General features: G+C 53.9%; 1 protein-coding gene across 4 annotated transcripts in view; it reads right to left on the bottom strand.

Annotated features, from left to right (window-relative positions):
- BICRA (BRD4 interacting chromatin remodeling complex associated protein) overlaps positions 1-22,775 on the bottom strand; it is a 79,307-nt gene that overhangs the window by 31,117 nt on the left and 25,415 nt on the right. The window lies entirely within an intron of this gene.

Raw genomic sequence — 22,775 nt, 5'->3', positions numbered from 1 at the left:
GAGACATTTTGGGGAAGACTGTGGGCTGTTTGGGGGAAAGTTTTTCTTCCAGAATATAAAGACAGAGGTCCCCTAGGGAGAAAATCTCTTTGCGCCCCACTTCCAGCTTTGAATACAGCTGAGATGCCTGGGGCTGTTGCAGCCATTTTGCAACAATGAGGCAACACACCTAAGGCAGGTAGGCATGCCTGCGGAGGATAGCGGTTGGGAGGACAGAAGAAGACTGGGTTCTCGACAACTCCTCATGGACCGCCTGCCTCCAGACTTCGTAATCCTTACAGCTCAACCCACCACTACGGTTCCCATTATCTGCAGCGGAACGCAACCTGATCGTCTAGCTCGCATCTCCAGGTATCCTGGCCACCCGTCTCAAGGACTCTCTCGGCCTTCCGTGGGTCAAGGGCATCACTGATGGAGAGGGCTCAGCAAAATGGAAGAGGACTGGTAGAAAGGGATGCTGAGAAAAGGGTCGCCGTGGTTGACTGCAAACGTGGCCAGAAATTCTTCTCCCTGGTCCCGTATGCTTTGCAGCCCCTCCTACCAAGAGATGGGGTCTGTCGCTCCACCCCTCGATCTTGGGCTGGCCTTGGCACGCTTCCGCCCTCTGCCCAGCGGCCATGGGAAGAAGACTGGGCTAGCCCGCAGGGGGACAAGAGTCACATGCTCATCTCCTGCATTGGCCCAGCTCACGCCCGGTCGAGCCCTAGGAGCACAGCCACCTAGGGGACCTACCGGTGACCACAGACATGGAGGCAAGTATTTTAAGAGAGAGAGAGTGTGTGTGAGCAGGGGTGGGGTGGAGAGAGGGAGAGGGAGAATCCCAAGCAGGCTCCGCACGGTCAGCTCAGAGCCTGAAGCGGGGCTCGATCTCACGAACCCCAAGATCATGACCTGAGCCGACATCGAGGAGAGGTGGACACACAACCGGCCGAGCCAGCCGCCCAGGTGCCCCGACGTGGCTTTAAGCCACCGCGGCATATCACATTTCCCAAAAACGGCTGCGACAGCGTCACTGATCTCCCCGGATGCCCCCCCCCAGGGCCACCCTGCCATCCCCCTCGGATCGAAAAGAGCTTGTACGACCACTTCAACCAGGACAGCACGACAGAAACGCCGCTGACTTCCCAGGCGGGGTCACGGAAAGCAATTTGGTTTCTGCCTGGTCCACGGGGACATCTACCCGGAAGCCCTAAGCCACACAGCCCTCCCCAGGGACTAAGGACCTGCCTGGACCTCACGCCTCTGACTCCACCCAAGTCTCACCCACTCCACCTCCCACCCCTCCCCGGCTCTCTCCTCCTTCCTGTGGCAACCGTCCCTGCCCACACGCAGACCCCCACCATCTCTCGTCACCTAACCGTCCACCCGGCCTGCTCGCTCACAGCCGGCTGCACCCGTCGTTAATAAAATACTCAAACGTTTCCTCAGTGACTGGCAAAGATACACGCTGCCCGAGCCCCCGGCGCTGGCCGCTCAGGACCTCGTGAGACGCCCCCCAGGACCCAGCGACCACGGGGTCACACCTGGTCCAACAGGGAGCCCCCGCGACCACCTTTCCACACCACAGCAGGCACCACGTAATCTGTGCCAACGTCCCCCCCTGCTTGCCACGCATTTTGAACACAGCGAAACCTCGGTCTGCAAGCACACTGAGTTCCGGAAGCGTGCTTGCAATCCAAAGCATTGGTGCTATCAAAGCGAACTTCCAGAACCGTCGGCTCAGTTGTGATCCGGTGACGTGTGACGGCACAGGGACCGCTCGCAAGCGCCAGGCCTCGCCTGTTCCTCAAGTTGAAACTTACTGGAAATGTTTGCTCGTCCCGTGGGGCACTCGCGGGGCACGTTAACTCGCGGTCCAGGGTTTTACTGCATCGTTGTGTCCACTCACTCACTCGTTCACAAGAGTCACTCAACATCTCCACTTTTTTTTTTAAGTTTATTTTTGAGAGAGAGAGAGAGAGAGAGAGAGAGAGAGAGAGAGAGAGAGACAGCGTGAGTGGGGGAAGGGCAGAGAGAGAATCCCAAGCAGGCTCCACGCCGTCAGCGCAGAGCCTGAGGCGGGGCTCGAACCCCCAAAACCGCGAGCCAAAACCAAGGGGCAGACGCTTAACCAACCGAGCCGCGGCGCTGGCATATGGGATGTGGGCGCGAGTCCACCGGTAAAAACATCAACCCAGCCACACACAAATGACGATATAAAGCCTGCCTCCCAGTGGCCAGGGTCCCCTGGCCTCTGGCCCCTCTGTGCCAGCTCCCTGCGCACTGGCCACGAGCCTGACCTGCCCAAGCCCAAGGCGCACCCCTGCTTAGGCACCTCCCTCAGACCGGTGTTTGGAAATCCAGGCATGGGAGGTGGGCGGGGTCTGTCCCCTCTGCCCCCCGGCTGCCCCTACGTCCTGCTTCCTCCTCTTCAGCACCAAAGCCAAGGTTGGGAGAGCACCTCCCAAGTACCCGGGACTATTCCAAGCACTCCGCCCTACGACACTCCATTCCGACAACAATCCTTTGTGGTAGGTGCTATGATCCTCGTATCCGCTTCGTAGCTGGGGAAACTGAGGCAGACGGAAGGGTTAGGTGACTTGCCCAAGGTCACTGGGTCCGCAGAGCCGGGATTTGAACCTAGGTCGACTTGCACCGTTACCGCTCCCACCTTCCTCCAGTGACCCACTCGGGCCCCCTCCCCCTTACGCCGTCCTGAAACATAGAACCCTCAAGTTCATTTCCCGCACACTTGGGTCTAACAGGCCGATTGAGTGATGAGTTCCCACAGTGGACCCGACGTAAGGCAACGTCGAGAGGCTGCCCTCTTATGGTTTTTTCCCAGGTATCTGTAGGGCCCTGCAGGGTGGTTCCCCCCCAGAGACAGGTCTACAACCCAGGGTCCGTAACCACGGTCTTCCCTATTCAGAATGAGGGTCTTGGCAGACGTAATGAAGGGCCTTGAGATGAGATCCTCCTACGGCAGCCGGGTGAGCCCTAAATCCGATGACCAGTGACCTTCTCACAGACAAAAGGTGAAGACACGGAAGCCGGAGGCTCAAAAGAAATCTTCCCTAGAGCTTTCAGGAGGCACAACTCTTGAGTACCCTGGTGGCCCTGCCACCACCTTGATTTCGGACCCGTGGCCTCCAGAACTGTGAGAGAATAAATTTCTGGTATTTCGAGCCACCACGTTTGTGGGATTTGCCGGCGCAGCCGCAGGAAAACTAATACAGCGCGTACATTTTAAGGTAGACGCGTCCGGTCCATACCGGGTATGCGATACCTGTACACAAACCACCATGGACGGTTGCACAGGTTGTTCACTACACAAAGGAAGTGAATCTTGCGGACAAGCGGGGCCTCAAATCCCAGCGGAGGCTCTGCTCGTGCCAGTGAGACCCAGAGAAGGGCAACATCCACCTGGAGGAAGGACTCTGTTCTAATTCACACAAAGGAGACGAGGGGACTGTGCCCTCCCAGAGGAGGCAACTCCTTCAGTTCCACTGGAAGGCCCAGTAAGAGCTAGCTCGGCCCTGGATGTGTAGCCACTGGCATGCTGTGTCTATTTCAAAGCCAAAAAAGGGAAAACAGGGAAAAAATGTTGATTCCTCGCCCACTCCCACCCCTTTGGGGAAGAGAGAGAGAAAAGCAACGTGGACAGCAGCTAAAACCTACACCACCTTTATTTTCCATGACCTTTCGAGTTCTAAACTCACGGAATTAGTTGCACAACATAAAAGCGGGCCCTGTAAAACTTGCATTGCTCAGAAAGCAACTGGTGTCTATGTTTTGTGCATCCCCCACCCCGCCCCAAAACTTTCTGCCGTTCACCACCGTCCTATAAATGCAGCTGTAAAGCTGCACGTTTGACAAGGTTTCACATTTTTTCTTTTAAAAACTTTTCTTTCATGTTTATTTATTTTTGAGAGATAGAGTGCGAGAGGGGGAAGGGCAGAGAGAGAGAGAGGGAGACACAGCATCCGAAGCAGGCTCCAGGCTCCGAGCCGTCAGCACAGAGCCCGACACGGGGTCGAACCCACGGACCGTGAGATCAGGATCTGAGCCGAAGTCGGAGGTTCAACCGACCGAGCCACCCAGGCGCCCCTCACATTTTTCCTTACAGCTGGTTTATAAAACGCGGAGGAAACTCCAAGGAGTGAAAATGGCAAAGGGGTGGGGGGGAAGGAACCGAAGGAATGGCGATGTCGAGGGGACACAGGACCTCCCACAGCATCGGGCAACAGAGAAGGCTTCAAGGTCAGGACCAAGCGCGAAGAAGCAAAGGGGAAACAAGGTCCGACGACACGGCACATGCTTTAGACCCCTGGTTCCTCAACTTGAACACGCACCGCAGAGTCACATGAAGGGCTTTTAAAGTAAGGCCTGGATTTCACAGTCCGAAGGTCTGGGGTGGGGCCTGGGAATGTGCATTTCCAATCAGCTCCCAGGGACCAGGCTTGGAGAACCACCACTCTAGGGGTTTCTGTGTCTTAAGTTCTCCTTCCAGGGCTTTTGCCCTCATACTGAACACAAGCCACCAGTTCCTAGGCAGTGACGAGGTGGCCTCACAGGTCAACAGGGCTAAAGAAGTCGCCCATTATCCAAAGCTACTCCCAGCCTGACTTCTTGGTCAACAGAACCTGCATTTGGTTTCATTCAACAACGTACCCACCCAAGAGGATGAGTCATAATGAGTGTAGGCCTTTGCCCCTGGGTCAGAAACTTCTTTCCTCGGCCTCCTTGGCGGTTAACTTGTGGGCCCGGGAAAGATTTTTGCATTTGGTTACAAAGAGCCCCACGCTGGGAAGATTACTTCTCCCTGCTCCTGCTTCCTGCTTGAAAAACTGATGTGAAGCGGGATGACAATGGCCGGTGCTGCAGCAGCTATTTTGTCCACCCGAGGGGGAAGGTCCAAAGAATCAGAACGCAGTGGCCTGGTAATATTGAGTTGGCCCAAATCCCTGTAACCTTCTATTAGACAGCTTACCCCAGAAGAAGATGAAAAGCCCAAGGAAACTTAAGTTAAACACAGACCTACTCTACGGCCCCGCCATTCCGCTCAAAGTGAAAAGACTGTGTACAAAAACACTCTGGCAAAAATTTTCACAGCAGCCTTATGCACAGAAGCCCCAGGCTGGAAACAGCACAGATGTATCCTGACTGGTAAATGGATAAACTGTGTTACAGCCACACAGTGCGCTACAGCTCAACAATAACAGGGAATACTGGGGCGCCCGGGTGGCTCAGTCGGCTGAGCGTCCGACTGTTGATTTCGGCTGAGGTCATGATCCCAGGGTCGCGGGATCGAGCCCTGCCTTGGGTTCTGTGTTGAGTGTGGAGCCTGTGTAAGATTTTCTCTCTTCCTCTGCCCCTCTTGCCTGCTTGTGTGCTCTCTGTCTCTGCAAACAAACAAACAAACAAACAAAACCCTAAAAATAAAAGGGACGGGGCGCCTGGGCAGCTCAGCCGGTTAAATGTCCGACTCTGGCTCAGGTCACGATCTCCCGGTTCATGGGTTCGAGCCCCGCGACAGCTTGGAGCCCGGAGCCTGCTTCGGATTCTGGGTCTCCCTCTCTCTCTCTGCCCCTCCCCTGCTCGCGCTCTGTCTCTCTCTCAAAACTAAACATTAAAAAACTAAATAATAAAAAAGAGTAAAGGGAATGCACTACTGACTCTTGCAACAATACAGATACATTTCAAATGCATCATGGTGAGCTAAGGAAGCCAGACACAGAAGGCTACACCCACTACAGCGCGATCCCCTTTTTTACAAGTGAAACCAGTGGGAAGAAATCAGAGGTGGGGTTGTCTCAAGGGGGCAGGCAGAGGGACAGAAGGAGGGGACTCTTGGTTTGTTTTAAACCTTTTTTTAATGTTTCTTTTTGAGAGAGAGAAAGAGAGACAGAGCACGAGCAGGGGAGGGGCAGAGAGAGAGGGAGACACAGAACCTGACCCACAGCACAGAGCCTGACACAGGGCTCGAACTCACGAACCAGGAGACCCTGACCCGGCTGAAGCCAGACGCTTAACCGACTGAGCCACCCAGGCGCCCTAAGAGGGGAATCTCCTGCGACGGGTGGAATGTTCTGGATCTGGGTAACGGTCATACGGGTGATCTTTGTCAAAACTCATCAGGCTGCGTGCCCTTCGGATTGGTGCATTTTGTGGTACGTAAATTATATCCCAGTAGAGTACAGCTAGCGTGGAAAAAAAAAACAAAAACAAAACAAAAAAACGCCCGTACAATCGATTCTTGTCACTCACGGTAGTTCCGTTCTGTAAAGTCACCCCGATCCGCTGAACTGGGGAATCCCAAACTATTGCTCTTGGGGGGGAAATACAGGGTTAGGTCCCTGTGAGCCTCTGGTCACATTTTCACCAACTCGTCAATACATAACCTTGTTTGGTGTGTGTTTCGTAGTGTATCTTGCCGATTCGTCCACGATAAACTCGCCGCTGACAGTCGGGAGCCCGGGGGCAGCCCTTTAAACACAAGCCTTGGGGGGCGTTTTTAAACGGTGACCTCACCGCCGACCGGCACACTGATGTGAAAAACGTAGCAGTAAATATGAGACCAGGAAAAGGGCACTTGTTTGGAGTACGGGAGCTGAAACAAGGAGGCAGAGTATTTGCTTTTTCGATCTCAGCTAGGGACGGGCACACAGCGAGACTCGAATTCCACTCCCCCCCCACCTGCTCTGCGCAGGTCTGCAAATGAACTTGACGGTGCGTGTGGGGACCACAGACTGGGGGGTTCCAAGGATCTCCTTGCTTTGTATTAGCAAATAGAGGAACTCAGAAATATGGCATCTGTACATCATGAGGATCGACTGTATGGGGCAGTCTCTCTCGAGATTACAACCTTTCCTCTTTACTGACAGTTTCACTTATGGCCATTTCACTTCTGTGTCAATTTCACGGAAGTATCCTAGAGGTACCGCTTGAACCCGCCAAGTTACATACGTGGGGGCGATGTGTGCTTATCACAGGAAGATACTGGAAACAGGCCACTGGCCATCGGTAGAAAATAGGCTGAACAAATTACCGTCCACCTAAACAGGGCAAGACGTTTGTTTCCATTAAAACAATTTTTTTTTTTAATTTACTTTTGAGAGAGAGAGAGAGAGCATGGGCTGGGGAGGCGCAGAGGAAGAGGGAGACACAGAATCCGAAGCAGGCTCCGGGCTCTGAGCTGTCGGCACAGAGCCCGACTTGGGGCTTGAACCCACAAACCGTGAGATCACGACCCGAGCCCAAGTCAGATGCTCAACCGACTGAGCCACCCAGGTGCCCCGGGAAGACATTTGTTTATAAAAAAAAAAAATTGTGTCGGAAAAAATATGAATATTATTTAAGCCATCACTGGTCAGGTAATGTGATGTGTAACCAAATGCTCACAGACCAAAGGTTACTCCGTGGTAAAAGGAAGCTCTGGGCATTGAACTCAGATTTCGTGGACACCAAAGCCTTGGACGGCTTTCCAAGACGCCCCACTGCCTCATTTCTCATGTCCAGGAAAACTGAGCATCTGTTTCCCCCAGCGAAATGCTTTTCTTCCTGGATTCAAGGGCCGCCTTTGCAATTTCTCATTCGAGTGGGGGTGTCTTCCGGAACTAGCTAATTCTGATGGCTCCAAGATACCACGCTTCCCCGTTTCTTTAAAAAAAAATTTTTTTTTAATGTTTATTTTTGAGAGAGAGACAGAGACAGAGCGTGCACAAGGGAGGGGCAAAGAGAGAGGGAGACACAGAATCCAAAGCCGGCTCCAGGCTCCGAGCCGTCAGCACGGAGCCCGATGGGGACTCGAACCCACGAACCGCGACATCATGACCTGAGCCGAAGTCAGACGCTCAACCGAATGAGCCACCCAGGCACTCCCTCTGCCTGTGTTTTTAGTAAACCCCCCACCCTTTTCTGGGTTTTGCAACCAGCATTGTCCTCTAAACCCGTCCATGAGCACTGCCTGGAGGGCTGTGGGGGAGTCGCTAACTGCCTTCCCGCTTCCTCTCTGGTTCCTTCAAAGCTCGGTTCCCCACTCAGTGGCCACTCAGTGGCCAAAAGTGATTCCGTTTTATTTAAGGTTGTGTCGTTCTCAGCCGCGCTGGGGAGGCAGTGACGAAGACAACAGACATCCCTGATCTCTGGGAAGTAACGTGCTGCTGGGCAGCAGTAAACCACAGGGACACAGAACACATTGCAGAATGGACAATGGCAAGGACAGAGGAGAAAGGTGGTGAGGCAAGGGGGTGGGAAGGACGGGGGAGGCATTTTTAGCTGAAGTGGTCAGGATGGCCTCACGGATGAGAGGAGTCTGAGCAGACGTGCAGGAGATAAGAATAGGAGCGATGTGGATACAGGGGGAAAGGCATCCGAGGCAGAAGGTACAGCAGGTGCAAAGGCCCTGGGGTGGAAACGTGCTGGAGGTGCTTGAGCAACAGTAAGGAGGCGAAAAGGGGTCGAAGAGGCAAGGTCAAGGGCCAGGTGACGCGGCGTCTGGGGGTGGCGAGACGAGGTCCTGGGCTTTTATTCTGAAGGAGCCTGAGAGATGGGAAGGATCTCAACAGAGTGGGCTGTGCTCTAATGGGTTTTCACAGGATCTTCCTGGCTGCCGAGTGGATTGCAGGAGGCGAGGACTGGGGCAGGGAGCCCAGAGAGGAGGCGTCAGTGGCAGGGGAAGAAACGAAACCTGGTTGGATTCTGGATAGGGTGGCAGAGCGGCAGGTCTACTGATCGACTGCTCAGGGGGTGGCTGGGAAAGAGCGGGATCAAGGGCCCCCCAGAACCTGAGAGGGACAGGAGGGCACAGCGGCTAACAGAGGGCAGCCAGGCACGATGCGCAAACACACCGTTCTACAAGCTCTCTTCTTTGATCTAGCACCTTCTTCCGTGAAGGCATTTCCTCTAAGGTGTTCTGATGGCCCCAAAGCTACTAATTACTGGATTAACACACCCGACCCAGGGCAAGGCAGGGAGGGCTGCTCGGAGCCTCAGAGAGAAAGAGAAGGGCTGAAGCAGGGCATCGAGGCCAGAGATGTGCCGTATCTCCAAGCCTTCCTCTTCCAGAAATGCCTTCTGTATCTTGGTTCAGAATCTGTCCTTATCCCCCACAATCTACAGTTTCTAAGTTGCTATCTGACTTTGAATCTGTTAACTATCCTGGGGTATATGGTGTGAGGCAGGGATCCAAATTCATCTCTTTCCCATATGGATGACTTTTTTTTTTTTTTTTTGACCCCAGCTCCATTTACTGAGTCTCTCCTTTCCCCACAGATCCAACCAGTGGCCACCACAGTCACATACGACATACATGTCCATACACGCCTGGCTCTCGTTCTGGGCTCTCTGTTCTGTTCTGTTGGTACAGAATCAATTTCTGTTTATTCTCTGACCTCAGAGATCAGATTCAGCTGGATAGGTCACCAATACATAGATTAATGCTTGGCGAAGGTGACGGGCACCCAGGGAAGCGAGGTGTCTCAGGGACGGGCACGGGTTCCCCAAAGCAGAAAGCATGATGTTCCTTAGTCTGATGACACGTTCCCGAGTAAGTTGGCTTATATATCACACTGTCGACTTTTAACTAGACCGATCCTCATAATAGAGACGGAGGGCACAAAAAGGGGCTCAAAAAGAAAGCAAAAGATTAAAGAAATAAAGTACAGACACAAAAGCTCACATATGGGATATTTCCATTTATACTAAATTAGATGATGTGATGGTCGCAGAACGTGTACATATGTACTTTATAATAAACGGATGGCAGCGAAGAACATGGACTTTGGCGGGGGTGCTTGGATGGCTCAGCCGGTTAAGCATCCGACTCCGGATCTCAGCTCGGGTCGTGATCTCGAAGTGTGTGAGATCGAGCCCCGCGTCGGGCTCTGTGCTGACGGGGCAGTGACTGCTTGGGATTCTCCGTCTCCCTCTCTCTCTCTCTCTCTCTCAAAACAAATAAAAATAAACTTTAAAAAAAAGCGGGGGGGGATGGGGGGGGCCGCCTGGGTGGCTCGGTCGGTTAAGTGTCTGACTTCGGCTCAGGTCATGAGCTCACGGTTCGTGGGTTCAAGCCCCGCGTCGGGCTCTGTGCTGACAGCTCAGAGCCTGGAGCCTGCTTTGGATTCTGTGACTCCCTCTCTCTCTGCCCCTCCCTCGCTCCCTCGCATGCACGCGGGCTCTCTCTCTCTCAAAAAATAAACAAACATGAACAAAATTAAAAAATAAAAATAAAAATAAAAAAAAGCGGGGGGGCATGGACTTTGGAACCACACCTCCCGTATTCAAATCTCACCTCTGCCGCTTAGTTGATGTATCACCTCGGGGCAATCACGACAATCTCCTCGTGCCTCAGTTTCCTTCTCTGTAAAATTGGATTACAAGTTGCGTCCACCCCACAGAGTTTTGAGCATTGAAATGAGCTGGTCTACATGTAGTCACATGCTTCCGGGTTTTAGAGCCAGGACTATAGAATCAGAAGTCTCGTGTCCTCAGCCACACGATCAAGGTCAACCTCACCAGTAATAAATCAAGTTGACCGTCTGTACCTTTAATATGACGTGGCGAGCAGGGTACTTGACCACGGTAGTCTTCCTTCCCCGAACCCTGACTGCCAGTCTAGTCATGAGAAAAGCAGCAGACAAACCCCCCAAGGGAGGCACATTCTCTAAAACACTCCTCAACTGGTACTCCTCAAAACCAACAAGGTCATCCAAAGTACGGAAAGTCTGAGACACTATCACGGCCAATGGGAGCCTAAGAAGACATAACGGACGTAACGTAGTTTCATTACATTCACGGGATCCTGTTCCGATCCTGGAACAGAAAGTGGACGTTAGGGAAAAACTAGGGACGTCTGAACAAATTCTGTAGTCGGCTGACGGCAAGGCAGCGTGTCTGTTTCTTGGTTGTGCAAATATCCTGTGGTGATGTCAGAAGTTAACATCAGGGAAAACCAGTGAAAATCAGGTGTGGGTATACGAAAACGCTGTTCGAGTTTTGCAACTCTTCTGCAAATCTAAAATTCTTCGCAGCTAAAAAAGTTCACGGGCGCCTGGGTGGCTCCGTCGGTTAAGCGTCCGACTTCGTCTCAGGTCACGAGCTCGCGGTTTGTTGGGATCGAGCCCCGCGTCGGGCTCTGTGCTGACCGCGTGGAATCTGGACCCTGCTTCGGATTCTGTGTCTCCCTCTCTCTCTGCCCCTCCCCTGCTCAAGCTCTCTCTAAAATGAATAAATGTTTAAAAAAAAATTTTTTTTTTAATAAAATAAAAAAGTTCATTCTAAAACCAAAAATCCTCAACGGTCTTCCATGAACCTACGAGCGCTGTAGGCACAGCTCTGGCCGCGTGCCCGAGCCGGCCCTCTGAGGGTCTGCTTGAAGGCACAGTCACATGGGGATCTGCCTGTCCCATAAAGTTCCCAAGCAAGGCCGGGCAACCCTTCCTGTGTGGCCTTCCCAGCTTCTGTCCCCTCTGTCCCCGATCCCGCCCTTGTTCTCCCACAACCTCACCCCCCACACAGCAGTGGAAACCCAGCCAGCCGGCGTCCCTCCTCAGCTCAGAGCCCTCCTGTGGCTCGTGCCTCCCTCGGCAAAAGCCCCGAGACCTCAGCCCAGCCCAGCCCAGCAGGCCCTGCAGCATCTAGCCGCTGGTTCCTCTCTGTCGCTGTCTCCCACCCTCTGTCCCTCATCCACTGCCCTCCGGCCACACCAGCCTCCTCAAGACGGCTCTAACACACCAGGCACACGTCTCCCTCAGGACCTTTGCACAAGCTGCTCCCTGTCGGGCCTGCCTTTGCCCGTACCTCCTCGTCTCTACTGTCGCCAGGTCGGGGGGACTCCACCAGAATCGGTCTACAACCGCAACCCCTACCCACCCCCCACCCCCACCCCCGGCACGTCCACCTCCTTGCTTTGTTTCCTTTCACCCTGTTGATTCCCATCGGACATGCCCATGCCGTAAACGTGATTTATCTTATCTACCGCCTGTCTCCGCCAGGAGGAGGTGAGCACCAGGTCTGTTTTGTTCGCTTCCTGTAAACAATGGGTGAATGGCCGAGGGGGGCCATTCTCAGCGGCCACGGCAGGTGCTGAACAGCGTAGGCGCCTGACCCACCACTGACCGGGGCCGGGGGAGGGAATGGTGGGGACCCGCGCCCAGCCTGGCCAGAGACCCGTGGGGACTGAGCACACAAAGCCGGTCAGCGGAGGGGGGGTGGGGGGCGGGGGCAGGAGTGAGGTGGGGCGGAGATGCGGGAGGGCAGGCGACACGAAGAGGGACAGAAGGTGGGCGCATCTCCACAGGCCATTGCAGGACACCTCGCGAACGGACCCCGGAGGCAGATTAGCCCAGTCGGTCTACACCCGTGGTCCCTGCCCACTCAGCACAGGGAGGAAGGCGGCCTCAACTGCGTGAATGTGCAAAACACCCCCTAGGGGGCAACACCACCCATGTGAACCCTGCCAAGCCCAACAGGACAGCCTCACACGGCGAGGACAGGACTGCCTCCACATCTGTACTGACCACATGGACGTCCGGTGCCCGGGCATCACGGCAGAGAACATTTCTCAAGCCTACAGAGCGAGCGTTAAAGAGCTAAAGCCGGCAGGAAGGACCAGAATGATGGCTTTTTACTCCTCATCCAGGCAGGATTCTAGAACATGTGATGTGGGACACACACGCATCGAGAAGGGAGGGGAGCCTGCGGATAACTTCCACCTGGCATCACAGGGAGCCTGGGCTTACTCCCCGTGTCATTCCAGCCTTATGAATAACGGGCAGATGTGGACCAAAGGGCACGTTCTAGAATGTTCACAGCGCCCCCGAACTGGAAACAACCCAGATGCCCCATCAACGGGAGAACGCGCGAATACGCCTGGGGTACAGCCACACGATGGAATATGACACAGCAGTGCAAAGGGAACCCGCGACCAATCGCCCCGTGGAAGAATCTCAGAAACGTGACGCAAAGTGAAAGAAAACACCGTCGCGGGATTTCCTACGTGAGGTACAAACCCGGGCAAGGGTAATCTGCGGAGTTATAATCGGGCTGGCGGCTCCCGGTGGGGGTGGGGGATACAGAGAGGTTGGGAAGGGCATGAGCATCCTCGGGAAGGAAGACACGTCGTTTCTCATCTGGGAGGGCAGCTGGTTACGCGAGGGGGTCCAACGTGCGCAAATCCATCCAGCTTCAGCTGTGCGCGCTTTTCTGTACACTGCAACAAAAAGATCCCCCAAAGGGGAAGACAACACCCTCACGCCCTCACCTACACCCCCCCCCCCCGCCCCAGAACGTAAAACGGTGCGACGCTGCCCAGCAGTTCGTCAAAACGTCAAACGTAGGGCCACCCTACGATTCCACTCCTGGCAGGTGCTCGGGGCAAATGAGAGCACACATCCGCGTAAAAACCTGAACGCAAACGTCCGAGGCAGCATCCTTCGTCCCAGCCCCGAGGGTGGTGGTTAACGCCCAAGTGCTCACCAACTGATGAAGGGGAGAAACGAGACGTGGTGCATCCCCACGGGGGATTATTACTTAGCGGTAAAACGGGACCCACGACCGCCCCGCGCGACAACACGCGTGAAACTGAGAAAACATCCAGCCACGTGGGAGAAGCCAGACTCGCGAGGCCACCTGTTTCATGCTTCCGCTTCTATGCCACGTCCAGAATAGATACATCCATGGAGACAGAAACTAGATCAGCGGTTGCCAGGCGCTGGGCAGTCGCGAGGAACAGGAAGATGGCTAAGGGGTTTAGGGCTTCTTTTTCGGGTGATGAGAATGTTCTCAAGTTGATGCTGGTAACGGTCACACAGATCGGCAAATGGACTGTAAGCCACAGGACTGCGTGAGTTTCATGGCGTGCGGATTTTAGCTCAAGCAAGCTGTTCTGTTCTCTTTGTTATTATTTTATTTCATGTCATAGAGAGCGTGCAGAGTGGGGGGCAGAGGGGCAAGAGGAAAGAGGAGGAATCTCAAGCAGGCTCCATGATGGGTGCGGAGCCCGACGCGGGGCTCGATCCCATGACCCTGGGATCATGACCTGAGCTGAGATCAACAGTCGGACACTCAACCGACGGAGTCCCCCCTCCCCCCCTCCGCCAGGCTCCCCAACAAAGCTGTTTTGTAAAAGTATCTATGGGGCAGGTGTGGGCAAAAGGGTCAAGCAAGAGGTACAAATCTCCCGTTACAAAATAAGTAAGTCATAGGGATACCATAGAGAGCGCGGTGACTATAATTAATGATACTGTGTTGCATATCTGAAAGTTGCTAGGACGGCAAATCTTAAAAGTTCTCAGAGCAAGAGGACAAACTTCTATATGTCTGGTGAGGAACACTGACTACACATAGACAGGTGATCATTTCTCAGCGCGGACAGATACTGAATCGTTACATTGTACACTGAAAACTAGTGAAATATACCTCAATATAAAAAAAGAAAAAGTAACCGAGTGTGAGAGCATTTGTGGAACTTCTATTTCACAATCAAAACAAGGAAAAGGAGGGGGGCCCGGCTGGCTCAGTCGGTCAAGCATCTGACTTCAGCTCAGGTCACGATCCCGCGGTCCGTGAGTTCGAGCCCCGCGTCGGGCTCTGTGCAGACGGCTCCGAGCCGGGAGCCTGCTTCGGGTTCTGCGTCTCTCTCTCTCTCTCTCTCTCTCTCTCTCTCTCTCTCTCTGCCCTTCCCCCACTGATACTCTGTCTCTCCCTCTCAAAACAAATAAACATAAAAAAATTTAAAAAAAAAAGAAAGGAAAAGTAGTGAATCCGTGCTGACTGTGTCGAGGTTCTTGTCTAGACCATTTTATTCGGTGAAAACTGAGCACACCCCAGGGTCACAGAACAGGTCTGCCCGGAAGGTGGGCTCTCAGCTCTCACACAGCTGGGTCCACCCAAGACCCCGCTCTGCTCCCAGGGGGACGCAGGAGGAACCAACATGGGGGTGCCTGGGACAGACCTCTGACCCTCACCCTTGCGTCTCTGCTACGGCCAATGCCTCCTTCTGCTTCACTGAGTCATTCGTTCTTTCACTCAAAATTAATATGGATTTCCCGGACCCACATTATTATGCCTGAATTTCTTCAGCAGTCTACCCGCTGGTCTCTCTGCCCTCGCCCCCCACCCCCCGGGATCCAGCGAGAACCTGAGTCAGCTCATGCCCCACCTCTGCTGAGAACCCTCAGGTTGCTGTCTCACTCAAGTCCTCACTGGGGCCCACGAGGCCCCTGAAGGTCCGCCACTGTGACCTCTGCCCTCACCCCCGGCCCTCTCCCCCTGCTTGCTCAGCTCCAGCTACGTGGGTCTCCTCAACATTCTTCAAACACAGCAGTCAGCGACCTGCCTCAGGGCCTTTGCACTGGCTCTTCCCTCTGCCTGGACCGCTCTTCCCCCAATACCCACACAGCCTGGCCCCTGATCTCCCTCAGGTCTCTATGCAAATGTCAACCTCTGTGACCTCACCTTCCCTGGCCAATCTATTTAAAAGCGTGGCCCAACCCCCTGCACCCTGATCTCTCTTATCCTGCTTTATCTTTGTTAGGAACATTTGCTGACATCTGACATAGTAAATATTTTACTGGCTTATCTTGTTTATTGTTGGTCTCTGAAGCAGACACTTGGGAAATATTTGCTAACTATTGGGTAACTGTGGACGGTCGTGGAGGTTGTGCACTGCACAACCACAGCCCCGCCGCCGGGAGGGGGCAGTCCCGTCTTAGGACACCGTAGATTTGTGTATACATATGACCACGGCGTTCTGGCAGATGGCAGAAAAGGGTCACGAGAAAGGGGCATCTGTTTCTAGCTCCACAAAGGTACCGCGCGGGCTCACGTAGCCCTGAGTTAAAGAAACAGGCAAACAGCCTCTTCAGAGGAGCCAAAAAGCACACACACCCAGGCTGCGGACGTAGGTTCAGATCCCATTCCGATACTAAGCACTTGTCTGTCCTTGGGCAGGTTGTTTCTCTCTGCGCCTAGGTTCTACCCTCCCCACGATAGGGGCATGAGGCTTAAATGAGTCAATATGTACAGAGTACATGACCCGAGGCTCGGGGGACGTGCTGGAGAAACGTGCACCATTATCATAGTAGCTATTGTTCCCAAATCCCCAGGCTCGGCTTCGAGAAATACAACTGGGGGGAAACTGATCTTACTTATCCGTTCTAGCCCGCTTTGTGCTGGGCTGAGCCATCCCCTCGGGCTTTGGGTTCAGAGCCACCGTGAGGGGCTCTGGGGACCTAGGGAGAGCTCCAACGGGGACCCGGCCCTGCTCACGGGGCTTGTGCTCTCCTCCCAGGGACAGCGGGGGGACACGGGTGTCCACACGGCGGGGCAGAAACTCCAGCTCCGGGGGCACAACCTCTCTGCGGGCATCTATAACCCCTGATGCACCACCTGCCTGGCCGGTTCCCCAAACGCTCCTGGACTGAGCCCGAGCCCCCGAATTTTCCTCCTGTCTTTAGCTCTCAAAATACGTCACTCTTGTCACAAAAATGAGCGCCCTGAGGGCAAGGGGAAAAGCAGATGGACTGGGACGAAATACTGCCGAAACACTAACGAGGCTGTGCTACCCCCCGGGGGTGACAGAATTACGAGTCACTTCTGTGTTCTCGGCATTTCTAGAACATTGTATCTTCCAATGTCGCCACCCACCCCCCCTCCCCATTTCTTCTTTGGTTCCTTCTGATGATCCCAGATTACTTTTTTTCTGTTGAGAAACCTGTGTTTTGCTTTTGCTTGGTACCGAGAACTGCACGCCCCCCAAACGCGCACATTATAAGCGCAACAGATTGGGAGAAAACTGAACCTGCCAGCCGCAGGGACAGGGACAAGACGAGCAGCCGGTCAAGTGCGCCTTTGAAGGGAAGAGCCTCGGGGCGGGGTCAAGAGAACAGGTTCTGAACCTCCCAAGCAGGGACTGGGAAGCTGAATGTGGCTAGGAGGCAACAGACGTCAAGCCCCCACTGAGGGATGGTCTACAAGACGACCGGTCTGGACCCTTCTGGAAGGCAATGGCACAGGGGCCCCTGAGTGGTTCAGTTGGTGGAGCGTCTGACTCTTGATTTCGGCTCAGGTCACGATCTCCCGGTGCGTGGGTTCGAGCCCCACATCGGGCTCTTCGCTGATCGCAGGGAGCCTGCTTGGGATTCTCTGTCTCCTTCTCTCTCTGCCCCTCCCCTGCTCACTCTCTATCGCTCTCTCTCTCAAAAATAATAATTAGTAATAATAATGATAATAAATAAATGGCAACGAATGTCACGAAACACAAAGAAAACCCCAGAAAAGACTCCCAACCGAAGGAAGGTTAAAGAGGTAAGACGGCCAAAGGCTGTACGTGATTCCAAACGGGACCCGGTGGGGGGAAGAGGGGATCCAGCCATATGGAACACCACTAGGACAAAGGACAAAACGAGAACACAAAGAATAGAGAAGATAACAGGACTGGGTCAACATTCACCCAGGAGCGCTTGGTGACTATCCTGGGGTTACGTAAGAGAACATCCTCGTTCTTCGGAAACACCCATCCGAGTGTCAAGGGCCAAGGAAGCACACGGCAACGTGTGCGGCTTAACGTCTCCAGCGGCTTAAGAACAACAAAGAAAGGCGTGGGTGCAGGCTTCAGGAACAACTTGGCCCACTTTCCAGATGAGGGCACTGAGACTCACAGACAAGGAAACCTTTTGCTCCACCGGCCCACAGAGAGAGAAAAGGAGGATGAAGGAGGAAACGTGGTCAAGGGTTAAAAGTTAGTGAGTCGGGGGAGCGCCTGGGTGGCTCAGTCGGTTAAGCGTCTGACTCTTGGTCTCAGCTCATGTCTCGACCTTAGGGTCATGAGTTGTCGGGCTCTGCTTTGGGCGTGGAGCCTGCTTGGGATTCTCTCTCTCCTCCCTTTGCCCCCCTCCCCCATTTGCATGCACACACGTGCACACTCTCTCTCTCTCTAAATATTAAAAAAAAAAAAAAATTGGTGAATCTGGATAAAGATTTCTATTTTTGCCACTTCTCTAGAAACCCGAAATGTTTTCAAAAGAGCAAAGTCCAGCTGGCTCTGCGCCCACGCTGCCTGGATCTGCCCCGAGCTCTGTCCCTCTTGGCTGTGCAACCTGGAGGGAGTGACGCCCCCTCTCTGTGCCTCGTTTTCTGCTCGTACGACACAGACGTGGGAATAAGAGTAACGCCCTCCCAGGCCAGTGGCGTCCCTGCTGAACACGCGCGGGGGTGTTTCACGGCCAAGCTGCGTGCCAAAAGGTCTTAAATATTCTCAACGTTACCCGCGCTTAGGGGGCTGGTTCAGGATTTAACGAGTCCACACGCAAAAGAACCGAGACCGTGAAAATGTATGCCTCGTTCTCCCAGTTAATGTACAGGCCGCACAAAACGAGAGAATACAGCTTCTCCCTTGTCTGTCTGCCCGTGGACACCTACCGGGGTGAGGCGGGGGGGCGGGGGGGTGGCTGGTCCCCGTCTGATGCTGGGGACCTTGGCGACCGCACTGTGAGCGGACCCAGGGACAGTGAGACGGGACCCTGTGCCCTAGGAAGAGGGCGCCCCTCCAGGGCCTGGACTGAGCCCCTGGGGCACAGAAAGAGCCTCATTCAAATGTGTCACATTGACAGCTGCACACCGGAAGCCCCAAGATACATCTGGTTTATACAGTTACTTTCATGGGCCAAATTCTAGAAAGCCAGAGAGCCGTTCTTTAAAAGGTTCCGGGTTCCCCGCCTTCCTGGAAAAACTGGACCATCGATCCCATAAGAAGAAGCGAGCAAGCACCTGAGCCTTCTGGATGCAGAATCCAGGAACAAGAAACCCACGACCCCGGGACAAGAGGGCAGACCACCCAACTTCAAGCGAAATGAAAGCCGCAGGGGACACGCAAGCCAGCCGAGATTCTCAACGCCTGTCTGCGGCCATCAGGGACATTTCAACTGAGACCGCAACGAGGGGGCGCCTGGGTGGCTCAGCCGGTCGAGCACCCGACTCTTGACTTCGGCTCGGGTCACGGGCTCACAGTCCACGGGTTCGAGCCCCGCGTCGGGCCCTGAGCTGACGGCGTGGAGCCCGCTTGGAATTCTCTCTCTCTCTCTCTCTCTCTCTCTCTCTCTCTCTTTCTGCCCCTCCCCAGCATCCTCTCTCTGTACCACAACATACCCATCAGAATGTCTAGAAAAGACTGACAATGACAAGCGGTGACGAGGCTCTGTCTGGAGCCACGGGGATGCTCCTCCCTGCCGAGGGGGTGATGTGAACGGTCACGGCCTCTTGGAAAAAAGCGGTCTGGCAGTTTCAACTGAAGGGAAACACATTCTTCCCTGCCTTGGCCGTGGCACCCCTAAGTATCTAGCCGAGAGAAGAGCGTGGGGCCACACAGAGGTCAGTACACGAACAACGTTCCCAGCAGCTTCCTCGGTCGCGGCCAAATGCTGCAAACAACCCAAAGGTCCACCAGCGAGGGAACGGACAGACACATTGCGCTCCGCCTGGGCAACGGGACCCTGGCTCAGCGAGGCACAGAGACGGAACGGTGGACGAACCCACACCCTAGATGAATCTCCAGGTCACGATGCGCAAACCAGACGCGAGAGGGTGACGTGCCAGGCGATTCTATGTACGTCAACTTCTGGAAAAGGCATATCGAATCTGCTGTTACAGAAGGCAGATGTTGCCACCTGAGCCCAGGAGGCAGGGAGGATCGACGGCAAGAAGGCAGGAGGGACCCTTGCGGTGACACAGATTTTGTGTCCCGACTGGGAACGGCACTATTTGTCAAAATGCATCCAGCAGTACTCTTAAAATGGATGTATCACACTGCATAGAGATTGTGTCTCAATAAAGTTCGTTAACAACAACAACAACACCACCACCAGACTCTGACCGGTCTGTCTCCTTCTAATCCCGGCATCACTGCTTGCTGGCTGTGACTTGGGGTAAGTGTCTCCACTTCCCTGCCTCAGGGCCTTTGCACGTGCTCTATCTGTTGCTGGGAAAACCCTTCCTGCAGACAGCAACAGGGCTTGCCCCCTCACTTTCAGGTCTTTGCTCCAGTGTCACCTTTTCAGGGAGGGCTGGTTAAAAGGACCTCGCACACCACCAGCCCTCTCCTCCCACTCTCCCTATCTCCTTTTCCGCACAGCCCTCAGTTCCTTCTGAGGGGTCCTATCATGGGTCCCCGCCCACCAGCAGGCCGGGTCCCCCAGGACAGAGGGCTTTGTCGTGTTCATGGCACAGCCCCCTCCTAGAATACTGCCCGGCACACGGAGGGCACTCGAAATAACTGCTGAATAAGTAAACAGAGGGATACACATTACCCCCATTTGGGGCTGTGAGCGGTAAAGACACTCGGCAAATGTCTGATGAAGGACAGAAGGAGAGGGGCGCCTGGGTGGCTCCGTCGATGAAGCGTCTGACTTCGGCTCCGGTCACGATCTCGCGGTTCGTGGGTTCGAGCCCCGCGGCCGGCTCCGTGCCGACAGCTCGGAGCCTGGAGCCTGCTTCCTAGTCTGTGTCTCCCTCTCTCTCCGCCCCTCCCCTGCTCGGGCTCTGTCTCTCTCAAAAGTAAATAATCATTTAAAAAAAAAATAATTAAACAAAAAAGGACAGAAGGAGAAACCCCCAAGAGCAGATGGAAAGAAACACACTTCATGACCACTCGGGACAGTCCGTGGGGTGACGGCATGACTGAGGCCCTCCAGGAAACCCAGACTTCACCCCCTGAATCACGGGGGGGGGGGGGGCAAGCAGGATTGGGGCGTTCTGTGCAGGACGACGACTCCGTGGAGACCAAGCACCGTGCGCTAAGAAACCCTGGGCCCGGATTGGAAACAGATCGGATTGGAAACAGATCGCAATTTACAAGGGCGGCGCCAGCTCCCGTCCTCCCCCATGACAAGACCCTCAACGCATCAGACATCGGGGCCGGTGCAAAGCAAAACCATAATGAGATGCCAGTTCACACCCACTGGGATGATTATAATAAAAAAGGTAGAAAAACCAGGGTCCTCGCGGCTTGGTGGTGGGAATGCCAAACGCTGCAGCCGCTGGAGAAAACATCTGGCCGTTGGTTCCTCGGGAAGGCAACAAGAGAGTTAGCGGGTGACCCAGCAAAACGAAACTGTGTGTCCACACGAATGTGAATTGAAACTGTGTGTCCGCACAAACGTCAATTGTACGTCAACATTCACGGAGGCACAGCGGCCGGAAAGCAGAAACTCCACAAACGCTCGCCAGCTGATGCGCGCGGAAACCAAAGTGCAGATCGGTTATGGTGGAATATTATTCGGCCGTAAAAAGGGGGCGCCTGGGTGGCTCAGCCCGGGGAGCGTCCAAGTCTGGATTGCGGCTCAGGTCACGATCCCAGGGTCATGAGATCGAGCCCCGCCCGCGGTGAGCTCCACGCTACTAGCGTGGAGCCTGCTTAAGATTCTCTCTCTTTCTCTCTCGCTCCCTGCCCCTCCCCCGCTGGCACGCAGGCACACCCTCTCCCTAAATAAATACAAAAATTAAATTAAAAAAAAAAAAAAGAAAAAGAAAAAGAAAGGAACGCAGCCCGGATCCATGCTACCACGTGAATGAACCTCGAAAACACCACGCTCCGCGGAGGAGGCCAGATGAAACAGACCGCACGGGGCAGGAATCCGTTTATACGAAATCTCCAGAATAGAGACAAATCTACAGAAACGGCAGATCCAGCACGTCCAGGAGCTCACAGTGGAGAAGACAGGACTTGGGGAAACGGGGACACTGCCAACGAGTACGGGTTTCTTTCTGGGGCGAGCAAATGTTCCGGAATCCGACAGTGGTGATGGCCGCACAACCCTGTGACTGCCTGTACTAAAACCCACTGAACTGCATGCGAATTTTAGGGCATGTGAATTACATCTCCGTCTGTTAAAAATGTAACCAAAAAAAAAAAAAAACCTAAAAAACAAAAAAATGAATAAAAAACCCACATCCAGCAGGGCACCTGGCTGCCTCAGTCAGTAAAGCATGCAACTCTTGATCTCAAGGTCATGAGTTCAAGCCCCACGTGGTGGGGTAGAGATTACTTAAAGAACAAATGAACAGGGGCGCCTGGGTGGCTCGGTCGGTTAAGCGTCCGACTTGGGCTCAGGTCACGATCTCGCCGTCTGTGAGTTCGAGCCCCGCGTGGGGCTCTGTGCTGACTGCTCGGAGCCTGGAACCTGCTTCAGATTCTGTGTCTCCCCTCTCTCTGCCCCTCCCCTGCTCACGCTCTGTCTCTGTCTCTCTCTCAAAAATAAACATTAAAAAAAAAACAACAACAAAAAAGAAGAAGAACAAATTTCAAACGCACATCCCTTGATGATACCCAATGACTCTAAATTTTCTTAGGTATGATAATGTCATTGCGCTCACGCAGGAAAACGCTAATTTTTGTTCTTTACACACATACTTAAGCGTGTAGAGTTTAAAGGACAGGAGACCGGGGATTTGCTTTAAAAATCCTTCAACAACAACAACAAAACAGAGATCAATAAAGCAAGTGTGGCCAGATCTTGGATGTAGGGGGAACTGTGGATACAAGTAACAGGAGTTCGCTATACTGTTTGTCTCCCACTTTAAGGTGCATTTGGAAATCTTCGTAATTTTTTTTTTTTTTTTAACACACACGCCTTCATCCCAGCAAGTCTAGCTCCGGCATTTTAACTTAGAGCTCTACTCACCCACACAGATCAACAACTGTACCGTCACTCATTGGAGCCTTGTTTGTAAGAGACCAGAGCTAACCTAGGTGTCCAGGGAAAGGGCACTGGTTCACTAAGTTAGGGCCCTCCGATGGAACA

The sequence above is a fragment of the Acinonyx jubatus genome, chromosome E2 (assembly GCF_027475565.1).
Source record: "Acinonyx jubatus isolate Ajub_Pintada_27869175 chromosome E2, VMU_Ajub_asm_v1.0, whole genome shotgun sequence".
In the NCBI taxonomy this organism is placed as follows: domain Eukaryota; kingdom Metazoa; phylum Chordata; class Mammalia; order Carnivora; family Felidae; genus Acinonyx; species Acinonyx jubatus.
The sequence above is the reverse complement of the archived record's forward strand: the minus strand, read 5'-3'. Positions and strand labels throughout refer to the sequence as shown.